Here is a 16822-nt window from a genome sequence, read left to right as displayed (position 1 = left end):
TGAGACCACTCAAGTTATTTATATTTCAACTTAATCGATTTCTATCGAGTTTCGTTCCTGGAAAGCTTCTAATTAAAAACGTATTTTCTCCCTTTAAAAAGTAGTTTTGTGGCGGCTAGTGAATTTGCTGCAGGGCTAATATTCACTTAACAGGTTTAATTAAAGTACTTTAAAGAGAGCTTGCATTGCATTATACTATTTTCAAGCAAATAAACCTACTTTACCGTGATGAAGTCAAAATGAAAAGACAGAAATACACAGATTTTTGCCAAAGCTCATATAAATTATTTTTAAAAAGTCCTTTTTACCTCAAATAAAATATAACCCATCAGTATTACAGAGATAAATCGGTTAGTACTGTTTAAAGTAAATAATCGCTGATTACGTCGAGAATCGTAAGAAGTCCATAACATACTTTGTTGAAAAAATGCAATTTTTTTCATCGTTATTTTCGATTTCATACAAATGATAAGTAAGCACCCTAATAACCCTAATACATCTCTACATGAACCTGCGAGCTGAGAATTTCGAAGCCTGCAGGTAGAACTGCCTGCAGCTGTCTATACCGTAAGCATTACTCAGCCATCTTTAAATGCGAATTTTCGGTATGACATTAAAGGTCTACCATTGGTTCTTTATTAATAGGATTATGATTGTGTTCATTACGACCAATGGTTTCGGCACTCTTGCGGTTTGTCAGCGTAAGCTTAGTGGATTGTGGCTGGAAGCCAAACGCGGTGTAGACTACAAAGTTATACGTTTCATAAATACTGAAATGCAAATAAAGGTCGACATATGGGTTTAAATTCTACTCATGTTTCTATGATCCCAGCACACACGAACATGTTCGCCATTCTGCCGTAGTCAATGCGGTGTAATTAGTTAAATCATCTGGAATCACTACCTGTGTTGCGAATTACAGAGCTTTAAAACTGACGCTGTTATTAAAACTAATACTAAGAGGGATGCGGGAAATGACGTCCCAGAATTGTATTTTTTTTATAATAAATAAACTCTTTCGTTCGGTACGTGACATTTATTCAGTATATTTACTGCAAATCATTAGCAGACTTACATTGCAACAGATTTCTCTAACTGTACTGTGCTTTGTACGACACAAATGCAGAGATCCCAAAACTGCTCTGGGGTTCTGCGTATAAATTTCTCAAATTACGGATCTCATTATGAATGCTAACCTATAAGTATTTTTAAATGAAAAATACAAATCGCAAAGCCGATTCTGTTCTTTAAACTTGGAGTTCTGTTTCATTAGCGTTGGTAGTCCAGAGTTTTGAATGATTTCCAAACGTACAGAGAATTTTCGGCAGAGAGAAACGTATGAACTAACGAAGGGCGTTTTCATTGTGTCCGTCCGTTCGTTTGTCTGTAGATATGGTCTAACTCTGAAAACATCGAACGGATTTCGATTAAATTATAACTGAAATCGCTAAATGTTGTAGGTGGAATTAATTTTGGTTTAACTAGCTAGAGTGTTTGGCCTAATTTAAATGAGGATCAAATAGAAATTTATTATTACCCCAGAAGTTATTTTTATATCCAAAAATAATAAAAAATATTTATAAAATTACTTTATATTACAGGATTTTGTGCTGTTTAAGATTCAAATCTATGGAAATAATCGTATGGAATTTTTAAATAAAATCAAATGTATTTCGTCTCTATGTTTCACTTCGCAGCACACATTTAGATGTGTGGAGGAGGGAAGGTATAGCTCCACGCTCCCTTAATCTCTGGGCTGTTTGTATTACGTGTACTTTAATTTGGAGCGTGCGCACTTTTCTACATGTATTATTTCATTTCTCGTCCACTGAATTACGATTTATTACCATACGAATTGCAGTTACATACATGTTAGCTGACCATGGCAGAGTATTACTGACGTCATGTGATCGAGTGCGGATAGTTGAACATTGTGACATTAGCAAGCATCAGTTCTTAGTACGCCACCCACAGGCTAATAAATAAAGTGACAGACAAAACTTGTCCAGTGGCGATGCAGTACAAATCCTACGCGGTACAATGCCAGTACTACGTACTATAATTAACAGATGTTTCCCAGGTGATCTAAAGCAATGCCATCATAAACTTCCGCTCTGATATGGGGTTCACTGATTCCCTTTTCTTCTTCCCTCTTTCACTATCTTCCATTCCCTTTAGGATATGTTACAGGTCAAAGTCAAGAAATCGAACTGTGTGTACATGAAAAAAATAAGTTTTAGAGAAAAAAATATGGAGCATGATCGTAAAGACATAAGAATTTGTATTATTGAAAATAAAAGCACCTAAATTTACGTAAGTGCAAACTAGGTAGATCTCGAAAATGACTTGTGTTGTTACGCCGTGTAACCTGGTAGTAATTTAGCAGAAAAATGAATCCACCCCATTCACTTTTATTAGTTGCACGCACGTTCTTCAAACTGTTTATACCGCATGAAGTGAATACTAACTTTAATAAATATTAAGTTATTGTATATGGTTTAAAGACACGCCTTAAAACAACAAAGACAAGAAGAATTTGTCCGCAATAAAACTACATTTGTATTTAATCCAAGCACGAACTAAACTGCGCAGAAACATTATTGAACTGTTAATAAAATAACTTATACAACAAGAAATAAAGGTTTTGTTATCATTATAAACATGTTACTAACAGCGGGAAGAATTTGTATTTGAGTAAGTGACTTGTTTGGCTCTTGCATGGTACTGCTCCCCTCGGAAACCCCGAATGTTGCCGGGACAGGATCTCAGTGAATAAAATATTATTACAATTGCATTAAGTAAAGTAGCAACCGTCAAGGTCTGATAAAGAATCGGTTGTAAGATTTGAGGTTTTCACAGCGGTGAGTAGACTACACAGCGCAACAACCCAGAAGACAAAAATCTTCAAAGAATCTGTTATTACAACTGACTATCTCTTATGGGCAATTTCTTCGTGCACAGGCAGATATTTTTTACATTTCAAAATTAATATCCAATTCCTAGTTTCACTAAATCCTAATAGGATATGCCTTTCACCTTCTAACTTGACACACATCGGACATTGTCCCTTCCGGACATCTCTCAGCAAGTCTTCAATTTCCAAATTCCTAGCCTCCACCACGCCCAGACCTTGTGTTTGTGTCTAATACAACACTCTCATTTTCTTTTTATATCCAAACAATCTGTGAAGTAGGTACTCTCATATTTGTAAAAACATAATCTGTCTTCCAGTGTCTTTACACCCGATTCCGATTCTTACGAGTTCCTGGTCCCCATATTCTCCTATTCCTCCCAAACACATGCAAATCCCATCTTCCTAAATTACGTTCCTAATAACATTCTCATTTAAACAGAAGGAATAGCGTTTAATTGTATATTTATAACCTCTCAAATTTATTTACATCGAGATTTCGAAAAAAATATTTGTGGTAGAACACGATACTTCGACCAACGGTTTAAGAATTTTTAATACATTCTATGTTGTTTTGAAATTTTTCTTAAAATTTCGCACGTTTGCGCTTTGGGGATTACAAGGTTTGATTATTTCCTTGTGAGAAATGGGTATTTCTTTCGTGAATTTTGTAGTTTTTTTTTAGTTACATGCCGATGTGACGATCCATTCTGTGGAAAAAGTGTAAATTACATTATTCTTACTTTATCAAAACGTGCGAATTTTTCCCGTGAATCGAAAATCAATGCTAACATCTACGTATTCTTGAGGCTACAAGACGCTGTATTCTTGAGGCTTGATCAGTGGGATGCTAGAATGATGTGCTCTGTTTACAATGGATGAATGCAAAATGTATCAGGCGTATAATGACAATAACATACGTATTTATTGTAACCCTGTATCAATTACGATATCGCAGCCACCAAGCCTTGACAGCTTTGTCCGGGTGTGCCTTCTGGAGGCTCACGCTGACAGTAATGAGCAAACCTCTTGCGTTGCATCCCCTTTCTCCATCCTGGAATAACAGCAGCAACCAATACAACCACCAAGTTCTAAGTTAAGTTGTAACGGAACATAGCTGTCTGCACCTCCATGACCTCAACACACACTGCCCTTCCTCTGGATAACGCCCAAAGCAGCACTGCTGTTATTTCAACAAGTGAAAAGAGACATGACGAGAAGTTACGCTAATATAAATCTCGTGTTAAACAAATGCTGAGTAGTGGGATCAGAGCATCTAGCTCAAAAGTTTTATAGGAGACAATTTTGTACCACAGATAGAAACTACAGAATTTAAACAATTAGTTTCAGCTGCCATTTGACACAAAAAATTGTTATGAATTTGAAAGCAATAAGTTACTACAAAAAAATATGTGGAATAATTTGGTTTATAAAATATTAATGTTAATGATTTTAAAGGACTTTTTTCAGCATCAACTAAAGTAACTCAGAAAGTTGACTAGCTTCAAGCCACAAGACTGATCTTTGATTCGCAGAAGGGACTGTCAGTTCAGATCTGGTTTAACTCTTCTCATTGTCCTTGAACTGACCACTACACTAATAAAAATATTTAGTGAAGAGTAGATATTATAAGGCTTATCACTATATAATATTCACCAAAATGGTGTTGTAGTTTTAAACTCGGATTTTAATCTGTAGGTTATCAAATATTCCTTGAATTTAGTAGGATTTGAGGTTCTCACGGTGGTTAGAACAAAGATGGCTGCCTTCTTGGTTGTAGTGTAATGTTCTTTGGTAGAAGTTTCCCAACGTTTCAGAGGTCCTTGCTGCCTCCATCATCAATCGCCCTAATGATGGAGGCAGCAAGGACCTCTGGCAAGGCAGACTACACAGAACCCAGAAGGCGGGCTTTTTCATTCCACGAATTATGTTAACACCACTGTATAAATACCATACACTGTAATAAATACGAATAAATAAGAAAGTTGTCAGTAGACATGACGTTTTGTATCTGGTTCTGTATAATGTCAGCTTCCACGCCTGCGTTCTGCAAGAACGCACTAGTCCATCATCTGCCCATTAAATTAACCATTGTCACTGCTAGTGCTTGTCACGAAGCATGCAGCGGGGAGCCTCGCACTGGTCAGTTAAAGCCGTGGGAGGTCTCCACCATTCTTGCAGCCGGCAATATTCGAGTAACACCAGTCCTAGAGAGGGCTCCTCACGCCCATTGAACCCTCGCACGCTTCCTTCATGGAGGCTAAGCACGGATAATCTATACCAAAGGTAACAATATACATTGTTTGAATATTAATTCGATTAGGCAGACTATCACTCGTGAGTCTACTCATTTTCTGACCATTAAATCTGGTCAGACGAAGGTTAGGCATTTCTGAAAGTAGTCCTTGGTTCTGGGGTGTAGTTGATTGATGTGTGTAGTAACTAATTCACTCCATGAAGATGAGTACTTCTTGAGAATTCAGTAGTCTGTGAGCCAATTATAAAATTATCCACAATTTATGGAACACAACTATTCATTAACGATTTCATAACAGACCCTATTATGTGTCATAGAAACACACGGACTCCATAAAAGGAAATGAATTTCTTGACTTTGTGATCGACTATCAATTTCCGAAGAACTCTGCTAGACACTGTTTTAGTCGGATTAATCTAGCCAACAGCCTCACATACTGACTCTATGGTCTATTTCAATATTATTCTCCCATCTATGTCTAAGTTTCCCAGTGGTCTGGTTCCTTTAATTTATTCAAATATTTGTAGATTATTTAACGATATTGTCAGTATCGCAGACTACACAGGATGACCAATTTGAAATACATTTCAAAGTATATGGAAGGAAGCGTTCATGTGTGATTTAAGGAATTATTCCACAATTTATCTGTGGTGACTGAAGATGATCACGAAACGCCCCATCCATTAAACTCGGCCTCCGGGCCGAGGTTTGAACCCAGGATCCACCGAATACAAAGCAGGAGTGTTAACCAGCAGATCGCATTCATTCACTTTTTCATTTTAGCTTTTACATTTATAATATTGTCCTGTGCTTTTTGTTTTAATCTGTTAATTTTATCTTGCTTAATAATATTTTCATCCTTTGAAGAAATCTCTGGTTCAGTTACAGTAACCTAACTGATCTCTATATGGTAAAATGAAATACAGATTTAATAATACGGCCGTGAGTGCTCGATCCATGAATATATTTCATAGATAGTGGGAAAATTCTCATAGCTTGTCCCTACAATCTGCCTCATATTTATTTGTTTCGATGTAATATTGCGTTCTGCTCGTACCACGCATGCATGACTCATGACAAAAGAGCAATTTCATAGTTATTACGCCCCTTCTACATAAAATAATCCCTTCTAGACATCCTCCCCAAATTCGTATAATGTGTTTTATTTAATGGCTTGTGCCCTCCACATTTCCAGAAGAAACGTGTCCCCTTACAGTTCGATTTGAAGTTTCTCGCTTCACACAGATTGCTAACGCTCTCTGATAGATGAACCAAGTTAGTTCAGCAAGTAAAATGACTCGCTATGGATTGAACAACCTGTTTTAAAGTTTCAGCACAGCCGTGATCAAGCGGTCGAATCCGAAAGTGTTTGTAATGCACAACCGTACAGCTCCAACTCTAAGCAAATCTACATTTTAAGTTGATAATTTGTACATCCTTCAAGTCTGATCAAACCTTGTGACCGAGTGATTATCATTCCTGTTTTGCATTCGCAGATGCTGGGTTCAAGTCTCAGACCAAGATAACAGATGTCCGTGTTTTCATTCATTCTCTCCAGACATTCCCGATAGTACACGTACTTTTAACGAGGACCAATTCATTATTCGTAACTCATGCAACATAACGAGGCAGTGAAAAATTTATAGCTAAATAAATCACCAATCAAGATCGAACGGATTTATTATATAACTCCAGAACACACATTATAGCTCTAACCCTGACTTGGCGTGGTTCAAATGGGATAAAATATTTTCTACCCATAATTACTTTTTGAAATTAATATTTTGGAATTGAATATACAATTAAAGTATGTCACAAATACTTTAAATCATACATTATTATGATTTTAATTTATACATACAACAAAATTTAATTTAATATGTAAATTATTTACATGCCCCGCCCATTTATTCTCCTTCATGAAGAGTAGTACATTAAAAATGTTTAAAACATATTTAAGCCCTTTCCCTCTCAAAATATTTCAAGTAATCTTGAATTACTTATTTGGGTTATGGGAGAAGCTAGTGAAAGTTAAGACTAAAGTTACGAATTTGTGTAGTTTAAGCCACAAATTCTCAAGAAAGTTGCAGTATTCTTTTATACACCGTCCATTGTGTATTTTATCATATTTCCTATCGCCAAATGTTACTAGTTATTTCCATCGTGTATGGTTTCACTTATTTCGCTAATATTATTTTAAAAACTTGGAAGAGCAGTAAGGTTTTTGCTAGCAAGCCACTGTCAACTGTTTCTTTGTTTTCGTATTGCTGTAACAACGAATGAACTACATGCGTGTTTATCCAGACACACAGCCGTCTATCGTGAAACCAAATTTACGTTTGTATTTTGTTTTCTAAGTCTCCTGAAGACGGAATATCTTGCTGTGTGTGCAGAATATATATGTGTGGTTTGCACGTTAATAAGCCTGTCTCCTCTGATATTATGACTAGAAGAAGAAACTAAATGTGAAAAGACAAGTAACTTGTGCCGCTAGAAACAGAATCTCCCCATCACTTCTACCCCCCTCCCCCCCTTATATAGAGTGTGCCACCGTGTGTTAGGTCCTCTAGTAGCAGTGTCTAGATTAGTTTTCGATCCTTAGACTAATAATTACAGCCGACCTGGACACTAAATGGACTTCAGATTATTCTGCTATGCGGTCTCAATGTACATGCAATGTTTTACTTTCCTTTCACGCTTTGGCTTTTAAATTCCATTCAGAGAAAATGTTAGTGGAATTAAGCACGATTACGTATCTTTGTACATTCTCGATTTCTACTCTAAATTTAGATAGGAAAACGACTTCACGCGTTGGATATTTTTCCCTCCGGGCAAAGACTATTCAGTGGATAGTGAAGGGGTCCCACTTATTCGTCCATTCCGAGGAAGAATTTCACGAGATGACTAAACTTCAGCGGTCGAGATCGTAATCAGTTACATTTCTATGGAATATATTTGTAGTGATGCCGCGTGACATGGACCAAAATCCTAACATTCTGGGCACGCTTTATTTCTGGCAGAGAGACAGACAGACAGACATATCCCTTCAGCTCGTTTGTTGTGCGGACGCCCAGATAGTGACGTCGAGAAGAATTTCAGTGAAGGGGGACACACAAGAGAGGGAGTGAAGTAAGAACAGAAGGAAATTCACCGACAGAGAACGGAAGACATTTGAAATTACAGTGACCACGTAAAGATAGAGCCATATTATGATACAGTAGAATTCCCAGTGTCTGAATTACTTCAAAATAAATTAAATTACGGGAATCAATAAGAAAAATCGAGATAGATTCCCACGTGTTTTGATTTTCATGGCTGTAGTTAAATGTATTATTTCTGCCTTCGGGTATGAACATTATCGAGCGTTGAAAGTTATCCGACGTTTTGACAATCATCTTTTCCACTAACCATGTATTCGCTAAAATCCTTTCATCTCCTTCCCGATACACGCTGTAACCTCGATTTATTTTGTCGCTCTTTTACTGAACCACGTTCTCGTTACCAATTGTATAGCAGCCACCCGTTCTGCTCCATCAATTAGAATCGTCGTATCTCACTCGCTGCTTGCTGCCAGCTATTTTTGTCTTCTAAAAGAAACACCCAGCCTATAAATATTCACCCAGAAAAAGTAAAAATGCACTGATGACCGAAACGTTGGATGCGGCTTATTCCCATATTTCCAAGTCAATTTACAGAAAAAAGCACATGCGAGCTTTTACCAGCCACCGTCTGTGTAGCCAATGTTATGATCTCTATCCATAAGTAGAGCATCTACGTCCCATATGTCAGTCTTGTGGAAACTTCGCCAATTCGGACTTCCTGCTTGGTGTCAGCAACTTAATCAATGTATCTGCGAAAGCCCGCTTGGATATGAGATTGAAAAACCATGTTATAAAGCTTCCATGTGTCAAAATTTTGAGTTGAGATTATAATATCCCACTTGCTGTCAATTATAGCCATTTGACGGATGTCACTCAGTTCCATATTTCAGTGGCACAGTCATTTTCTTTAAAACACAATTCTTGTTACTGCATACGCGCATAATTGTCGCAGATGAAGATACGCATTTGTATATTCGCATAGGCTTGTTAAGGTACATTGTTTTATCACAAAATATATAGTCGAAAAAACACAGTGGCCCTAAAAGCTGTATACGAACATTCAATTAATAAAATAAAGGCATTTAATGAATTAAACTATTACAACCGCCAGCACTAGCACTTAGTAAATTAGCGAATTAGTTCAGGTGTTCAAAATTACTACCGTTAGCTTCGTGGCACATTTGACCGGTGAGAACCTGACAAGTGGCCACCAGAATTGCTGCTCTATATACATCATTATGGCGCACTGTGTGTGTGTTAAATCAAACTGTCGAAAGTCGCACATTTACGACACAAACGTTACAAAGACCAGCAAAATAAGACAACAGCAGCAACAATAATAAAATAATAATTCAATATATATATATATATATATATATATATATATTTACTGATCGTAGTCTCTGCGCTGTCTGAGGTGTGGGTCCTGGCCGCTCAAACACTGGGATCGTGGGGTCGAATCTCACTCGAGTCATTGATGTTTGCCACCGCCTTTTTGTGTAGACTGGCTTCTGCAGGCAGAGACCTTCCGATAGGCCGATCCCTACAGGATCTTCAAGGAGTCCTGAAAAATTTGAAAGATTATTTGAAAATATGCCACAAAATACCTCCAGACAGGCAAGAGGTCAGACAAGAACTACAGAGAAAGAAGATCAAACCATAAGAGAGATCATTACAACCAAACACAACAGAAAGTATTTAAGTGATTTATAACAGCTAATTAATGCAAACACTCAAAACTATAGATGACGCAGAAAAGAGGAAGGAAGCGTAAACTACAAACTACATGGAGTGGCTGGTCAAGAAATCCCCGTGCCTTCTACAGAACTAAAGGTTCATTACGTGTTTACAATAACCCACCAACCACCTCTATCCTCAGTCAGATAGATTCAACTCACACCCCCAAACACATTCTCATAAAGTTGAATTGAAATGTTATCCTTCGATCAACTCCTACGCTTTCAAAGCGGCCTCTCCCCTTTAAACTCTTCTACCAAAATTCTGTACGCATTTCTCATCTCTCCCCCAGCGCGGTATAAAATGCCCATCCTTATCAATTGTATAATCTCAATATCTAATAAAGGGTACAAATAAGCTTATAAAAATGTGTACAAAAGTATATTGTGATTATTACCACCAATATATTTTGATGAATATCTAAGAACAATTAGTTTATTCGTAACAACATGATTCATTATACAAACATCTTTAGGTCATTAAAATGTAATTAAAATAAAAATTAATATTAAATTTTAAAAGAAATCTAATGGGAATATTTGTGTGTTGCATAAGCCCATTTGTTACATTAAATGTTTACATTGTGGATATTTCTGTACGGTTAACTGTGTTTGTTGAAATTGTTGAACCAATTTTACAGAACGTTCAGGTGATCTGCATGGGGGATCTTATTGGGGACATTTTAAGTTGGTTGAATGAAGTTTGAATATAATATTGCTCGAAGACATTGCGGGCTGGAGTAGGGTTTTTCTCTTTTGTAGTTATAGATTAAATTATGAAGGTGTTTGTGCAAATCCAATTGGGTAAACTAGAATCAGTGAACTGAGTACTTACGCGAGCCTGCAGTTAACTGACGCCCGTCCTGGTTTGTACTGCTTGTCGCGTATATGTGCGCATGGTACGGTGCGTATATAGGTGCTGCCATCTATATTATACTTTTTAAATTTGTGGACATTTCCAAATATTGTATTTTGAGGTTCGGCATATGTGTCATTTAAAATGTTCCCATTGATTTGTCTACTTTTATAAATATTGTATCTTTTCGAAGTATTTATTAACTAACCACTTCGGTAATTCGCTGTCTATTGTATCATATATTGTTACTAACATATGTCTATTATCTAAGGAATGCTGAACATGTTTTAAATGTTATTTATTGGATATGAGAGTTTTAATATGTTAATTACATCATATTTTCAATGTACGTTCACTTCGACCTATATATATATATATATATATATATATATATATATATTAATTTTTATTGCAATATACATAAATTCTCGACCTCCTTATTATGTACTTTTCTCCTAATCACTAGTTATTAAAGTACACCACTGATATCACACCGCTGAGTCATATTTTAATGAAATACAATTTAACATTCATGGGTGTTTGCAGTGTGATATGAGTTGTGTGTTTTGGTTTGCAACGATAAATAGTCTTCAAACATAATCTCTACCCACAATCGTAATATAAAATAAGAAATGCAACCAGCGACACATCCAAGATTATAAGTTACGAATTTTGAAACTGAATTCTTTTCACATGTAACTTCATGTTATTGAATACGAATGATCAATAGGAAATTCTTCTGAACGAAAACATAGTTCGTTGTTCTGCGGGAGCCTAATAATATTGCATTTGTTAGTAGACGCTAAAAAAACACGACAAATTTCAGTCTGAAAACCCTGTCTCAGGTTCCAGATTCGAAACCATGGCCTCATGCACAAGAAAGATGGATGCTAACCACTACACCTTATTCTGTATTCCGAAAGTAACGGCCTTCAGACCGAATACTTCCTCGTCTGTGGTTTACCACAGTACTTGTAGTCAAATGCTGGAATAGTACCACGAAACTATATCACTCACAATCATCCTGCCATTCGCCACTATAGAGCGTGTCCCACAAGTCTTAAGCAATATGAGAACTCTATTATTTGCCAAAATATAAAGACAAACATCCAAGAAAATAGTCGTCACCGTGAGATCCTGAAAAGTCACTAGCACTTTATCTGTTTATGCCAAAGATTAGTCTGTTTTAAGTAATGAAACAAATCTGAGAGAAGTAATACAGACAGAATAAAGCGTCAACGCGTATGAAGTAGTTGTGCAGTCTGAAAGTAACCATCGGTTGTTTTGAAGTCACTGGTTCATTGTAACGCCAGACGGAGTCACTGACGATCGGAAAGTGGACAGCCGTGTGGTAAGAGAAAGAGAGAGGTGTAGGTGTCGGTTGGCAGACAGAGGATGGTAATAAGCACTGTAGTAGGGACCACACAGGATCGATTGACTAATCAGGGTCGTTTGTCTCGTGGGAGCTTTGTGTGATGTACAAGGCGATTAGAATAGGCGTAGTAAGCAGCATGCTACAGTTATTGTGCACTACCATGTGACAGTTAGCCCTTTAGAGGTTATGCTTCACTGACTATTGAATAATAGCCTGACTTTTGTGACATACTATGGGAGATTATATCTGGACTCTCGGTGCGGGTACGTCATCTATGTTCTTCCATTCATTTCCTCGCAGTTTGTATCGAAGGTCTGACAAAATTAGACCTGCCTTTGTTCACAGATGCGTGGCGGGTCGGTTTTTCATTCGCTCAAAAGTCAGTATACCATTTCTGTTTTGTGTGTCTGATCTCTCTGCTAGACTAAATGTGAAGTTTGATTAATTTCAAATAGTTTCTGTATGTTACACAGTACGAATACAAATTAATCTTGTGTTTATAGTGTCACTCTGGAAAACACTAGAAAGAGTGGTTTAATTAGTTTTAATATCATCTCACTAGGAATATATTGAAAAAAAGGTCTGTACACCATTTACATGTCCCTGGCTTTTGTTCCTTTATGTAATGCATTCTTTTTTAATTTTTAGTGATCCAGTGACTTTTCAAGTTCTCATGGCATCGAGTATGAAAATGGCTGTCCCCCGGACTCTTTCGCCGTGCAGTCTGGTAGAAGTTTACTAACGTTTAAGAGTTACTTTCTGCCTCTATCATCAGGGCAATAATGTGATGGAGGTAAAAAGCACCTCCGAAACGTCGGTAAACTTCTACCAGACTACACACCGCAACGACACTGGTAATTCACTTGTAACAACTTTAAGTTGTAAACATGAATTTGTAGTGGTTCTACATCCATTTAAGGGTGGTCAAAGTATTAAAGGAATCACTTTAAAACTCTGTGAAGAAGTCCAACCGATTTCTTCCGACAAATGTGTCGAAACTTCAAACACGAAAAACAAGACTAGAAATATAGACGTTACTTTATGCTCATACATATGAAAGAACTTTACATACATATATGGAGTAAAACTTTTTAGAACGAATAAAAATATCCTGGACCGGCCTATGTTTAAAAAGCGAAATTACAAGTTCGTTCACTATTACCTTTTAGTAAGAAATAATTTATAGTCTACGTCTGAGAGCGTGTTTTACCATATTTTTACCCTATTCGCACTGTTTACAAGAACAAAGTTTTCAAAATGATTCAGCAAGTAACTGTTTTATTTATACGTTTTCTCATAAACTATGTAAATTTAACGAATTCGCAAAATAGAAAATCGACTCATTCATTAACATATTAATCTACAACTAGGTGACACACAATTTGAAATATTATATTGCTATACGAACACATTTTCACTGAGAAAACCGATACAGAACATGGACCTCAGTCAAATGAAGTAACTAATGTCAAATTTTTAGCAAAATACCAGACTATATCATTGCTTAAATATTTCGTTTCCAAAAACATTTTTCCTTATTTTTCATTCGTCCTATAAGAAAATCTTGATAAGAAGAAATGAAATCAACTGCGTATTAGTATTATGGTGGGCACACTTTTAACTACAGCAGTAACCGCAGATTTAAACCCTCAAAAGCACAAGACAATTACAGCACTACCTTTAGTGGTCTTGGTTCTATCCGGTAAGTGGTGACGTCAAAGTTTATCACCACTTAATATTCTGTTACTTTTGAGATTTTCCCTTGGGTAGGTGCTAAAGAATTTTGGAAATCGAATAGGACGACCTCGTCTAGAATACTTGGCAAAGATTTGCCACCCCTAGCTTGATGGAAAAGGGGAGTAAGAAGCTATTTTAGTTATTTTTACGTCAAAGACACAGTTAAAAATAAATTAGTATTTAAGGAAAATTCGTTTGCATGTTTCCTAAGTTCGAAGGAATTAAGTCAGTACAAGTTACTTAAACATAAATAGTTGCATCCTTTTGTGTAGATAATGGATAACAAAGACTACCGCCAACACAACTGATGTATTATATTTCAATTATTAAATAGATAATTAACACAGCATGGATCGTCATCATCATCAGGTGTGTTATACACAGAAATTATTAAAAGTCAAAACATAATTTACTAAAATACATAATTAATATACGGCGGTATATATCCGTACTTAACAAGTGGTGGAAGTCAAAATTCTAAAATATAGTTTTAATAACGTGGTAGAATAATAAAAGGTAGAGATAAAAATGATAAAGACCATGATATAGGAATTATAATATATTAGTTATGTTGATGGCAGTCTTAATCATTGTTATCCAGTACAAGTTACGTTTAACTTAAGACATTCTTCCGTGGCACCAACGATATAATGAATGTCCAGTCGTTACAATTTGTAAGTCTACACACGTTATCTTGTATTTTCTCAGCAGCTTGTACGTGCTCAGCCCTTCAACACCTTCCTCCTGCCTGTGTGAAACCAGAAAGCTCATCGCCGTCACCACAAAATTCGCGACCTAACACGTACAGACAAAGCTCCTGGCTTAAACCCGGGAGGTTCCTGGTACTATATCGTCTGAATTTCCACGTAACCTGACTTTGAATTGTTTTAACGAATTTGCGCTGCAGAATCACAGAATATTAGAATGTCACACTATTCCATTGACCAAAAAAGTTATTTTTCGAAACCGTTTCACTTTTAAAAGTTACATGTCATCGAATGACAACAACATGATGAAGAATGCAGGAAAAAAAACTATTTTAAATTTAATTGTCGTGGCCTATTTTATATCCGGATATACTCTCCTGATTACATTGGCGAGACTTCGAACCGCTACCTCCTGAATACAAGTAGAGAACGTTACCATTTTACAGCTTCCTCGGCCTAGAGCGTTCAATATGAACTCAAAATTATTTCAGGAAATAAAATTAAAATTAGGAGACTTGATTAAAATGTTTTGGTGCATGGGGAAATAAGAATTCGGTACAAAGCAAAGTAACTAAAGTGAAGCTGTCTCGCTATACGCCATGTAGGCGCTTGAGGGGAGAGACCGTAGAGCTGCTACTCATTCCTAATCTCGGCACTAGATGGGGTGGATGGTCAGCGTCACACACCGGCCGTTCTTTACCACAGGAAAACGAACCCGGTACCCATTGGATAGGAGCCTGAGTGGGTGGGAAGTCGACACAAAGCTTCGGTGAAGTGAATAAAACCCTCGGGAGAGGTCATATTAGAGAAATAAGGTGTAAAGTTGTGGGTTAGTTTCAATTGGATCAAAACAGGGTTTTTGCGCATACATCATGAACATCTGTGTCACACGCAATCTGTGAATTTATTGAAGTACCAAGTAGCTATGAACAGCTGAAGCAGGGCCGTGTACCAATGAGTTAATTACAGTTGGGGTCATTGTTCTGTGACCTTTAACACGTTCTCTGGCCCTGCAGTCCATTTCTATGCTCAACAAGCTGTACTTTTCACCACAAGTAGGCGTAATTTTGCCACCATACCGTGTTACATTGTTCTACCACCATCTGCCATCGAATCAATCTGTGTGACGTCATATGTCGCATGTCCAAGGGCATTCATTATGCTGCAGTAGCAGCGAACTGTGACCATCACCACAACGTACCTCTCCGTCACCTACAGAACTTGTGGCGAGGTCACCCCCGCCCCCACAACCTCGTATCTTGTCAATTTCGATCATGAGCTACAATCGACACACAATGAAGTACATTTGTCTGTATTGGAAAAAGGACTCAAGTTATTTATTTTTAATGGTCATCTGCCATGATACATCTTTACCTCTCATATAATTTACCAGAGTATAAGAACGTATTTCATATTTAGTATCCATTATGATTTCCTTTAGGTTTTTTATATTTCATTGACAATAATGTTCATTTACTGTATATTTAAATTTACTGCTGTGAAACTAATCACGCGACAGATAACCTACTGATAGGTATACAGCTCAGAGGAAACAACATTCGCTCCGTTTATAATAGTCTCTCAGATTTTGAAACAACTCACAAAAGTGTGCCACAATTAATTTGTAAATTGAAATTTGTATTGCAATTTATTCTTTTCAAGCTGACGTTTTTGCTGCATCATTCAAGAGTTCAAACGGACACCACAGTAACTAGAAATGACGACGCGCATTCGAAAATTTTACAACGAACTAACGTCTTAGCTTCTCGCAGTTTCCGAAGCCTCCATTAGACGGCGAAACGTGAAATACTGCAGCAGTTCAAACTGCTACTGTTCTTTCTCAGACAGCACATCGAACCAACCCTCCCAATGTTCTGATTTAAATCTCATTTTATTCCCTCGGATACGATGTTTTTCATGAACACAGTACTGTCTGAAGTGTCCCCTTACGTCACGATAAAAAGAATCCGCTTCTCTGTCGAAGTGTATGTTGGTTGTTCCAGTTTCTTCCCACACTCACTTCCGCCTTCAAACCATCCTTTGCTTTTCTTTCATGCCTTCCTCCTTCTTCCTCTCTTCCTGAGGTATGCAAATCGTTTCGCAGACTTGCCTACTCCCTGGACAGTCGTCTCCACCTTTTCC

The 16822-nt window shown here is 37.0% G+C and overlaps 1 long non-coding RNA gene across 3 annotated transcripts in view; it reads right to left on the bottom strand.

Moving 5' to 3' along the window:
- Positions 1 to 16822, bottom strand: part of LOC110841515 (uncharacterized) — a 290669-nt gene that overhangs the window by 100496 nt on the left and 173351 nt on the right. For all 3 annotated transcript variants that reach the window (XR_015534556.1, XR_015534555.1, XR_015534557.1), the window contains one exon: positions 9661 to 9833. This is a non-coding gene — a long non-coding RNA (uncharacterized LOC110841515). The remainder of the gene's footprint in view (positions 1 to 9660; positions 9834 to 16822) is intronic.

This window comes from Zootermopsis nevadensis, unplaced genomic scaffold (genome assembly GCF_977971745.1).
Source record: "Zootermopsis nevadensis isolate Lab colony 2312 unplaced genomic scaffold, Znev_1.0 Znev_ptg000010l, whole genome shotgun sequence".
Classification (NCBI taxonomy): domain Eukaryota; kingdom Metazoa; phylum Arthropoda; class Insecta; order Blattodea; family Termopsidae; genus Zootermopsis; species Zootermopsis nevadensis.
Note: the sequence above shows the minus strand (reverse complement) of the source record. Positions and strands in the feature narration are given on the sequence as shown.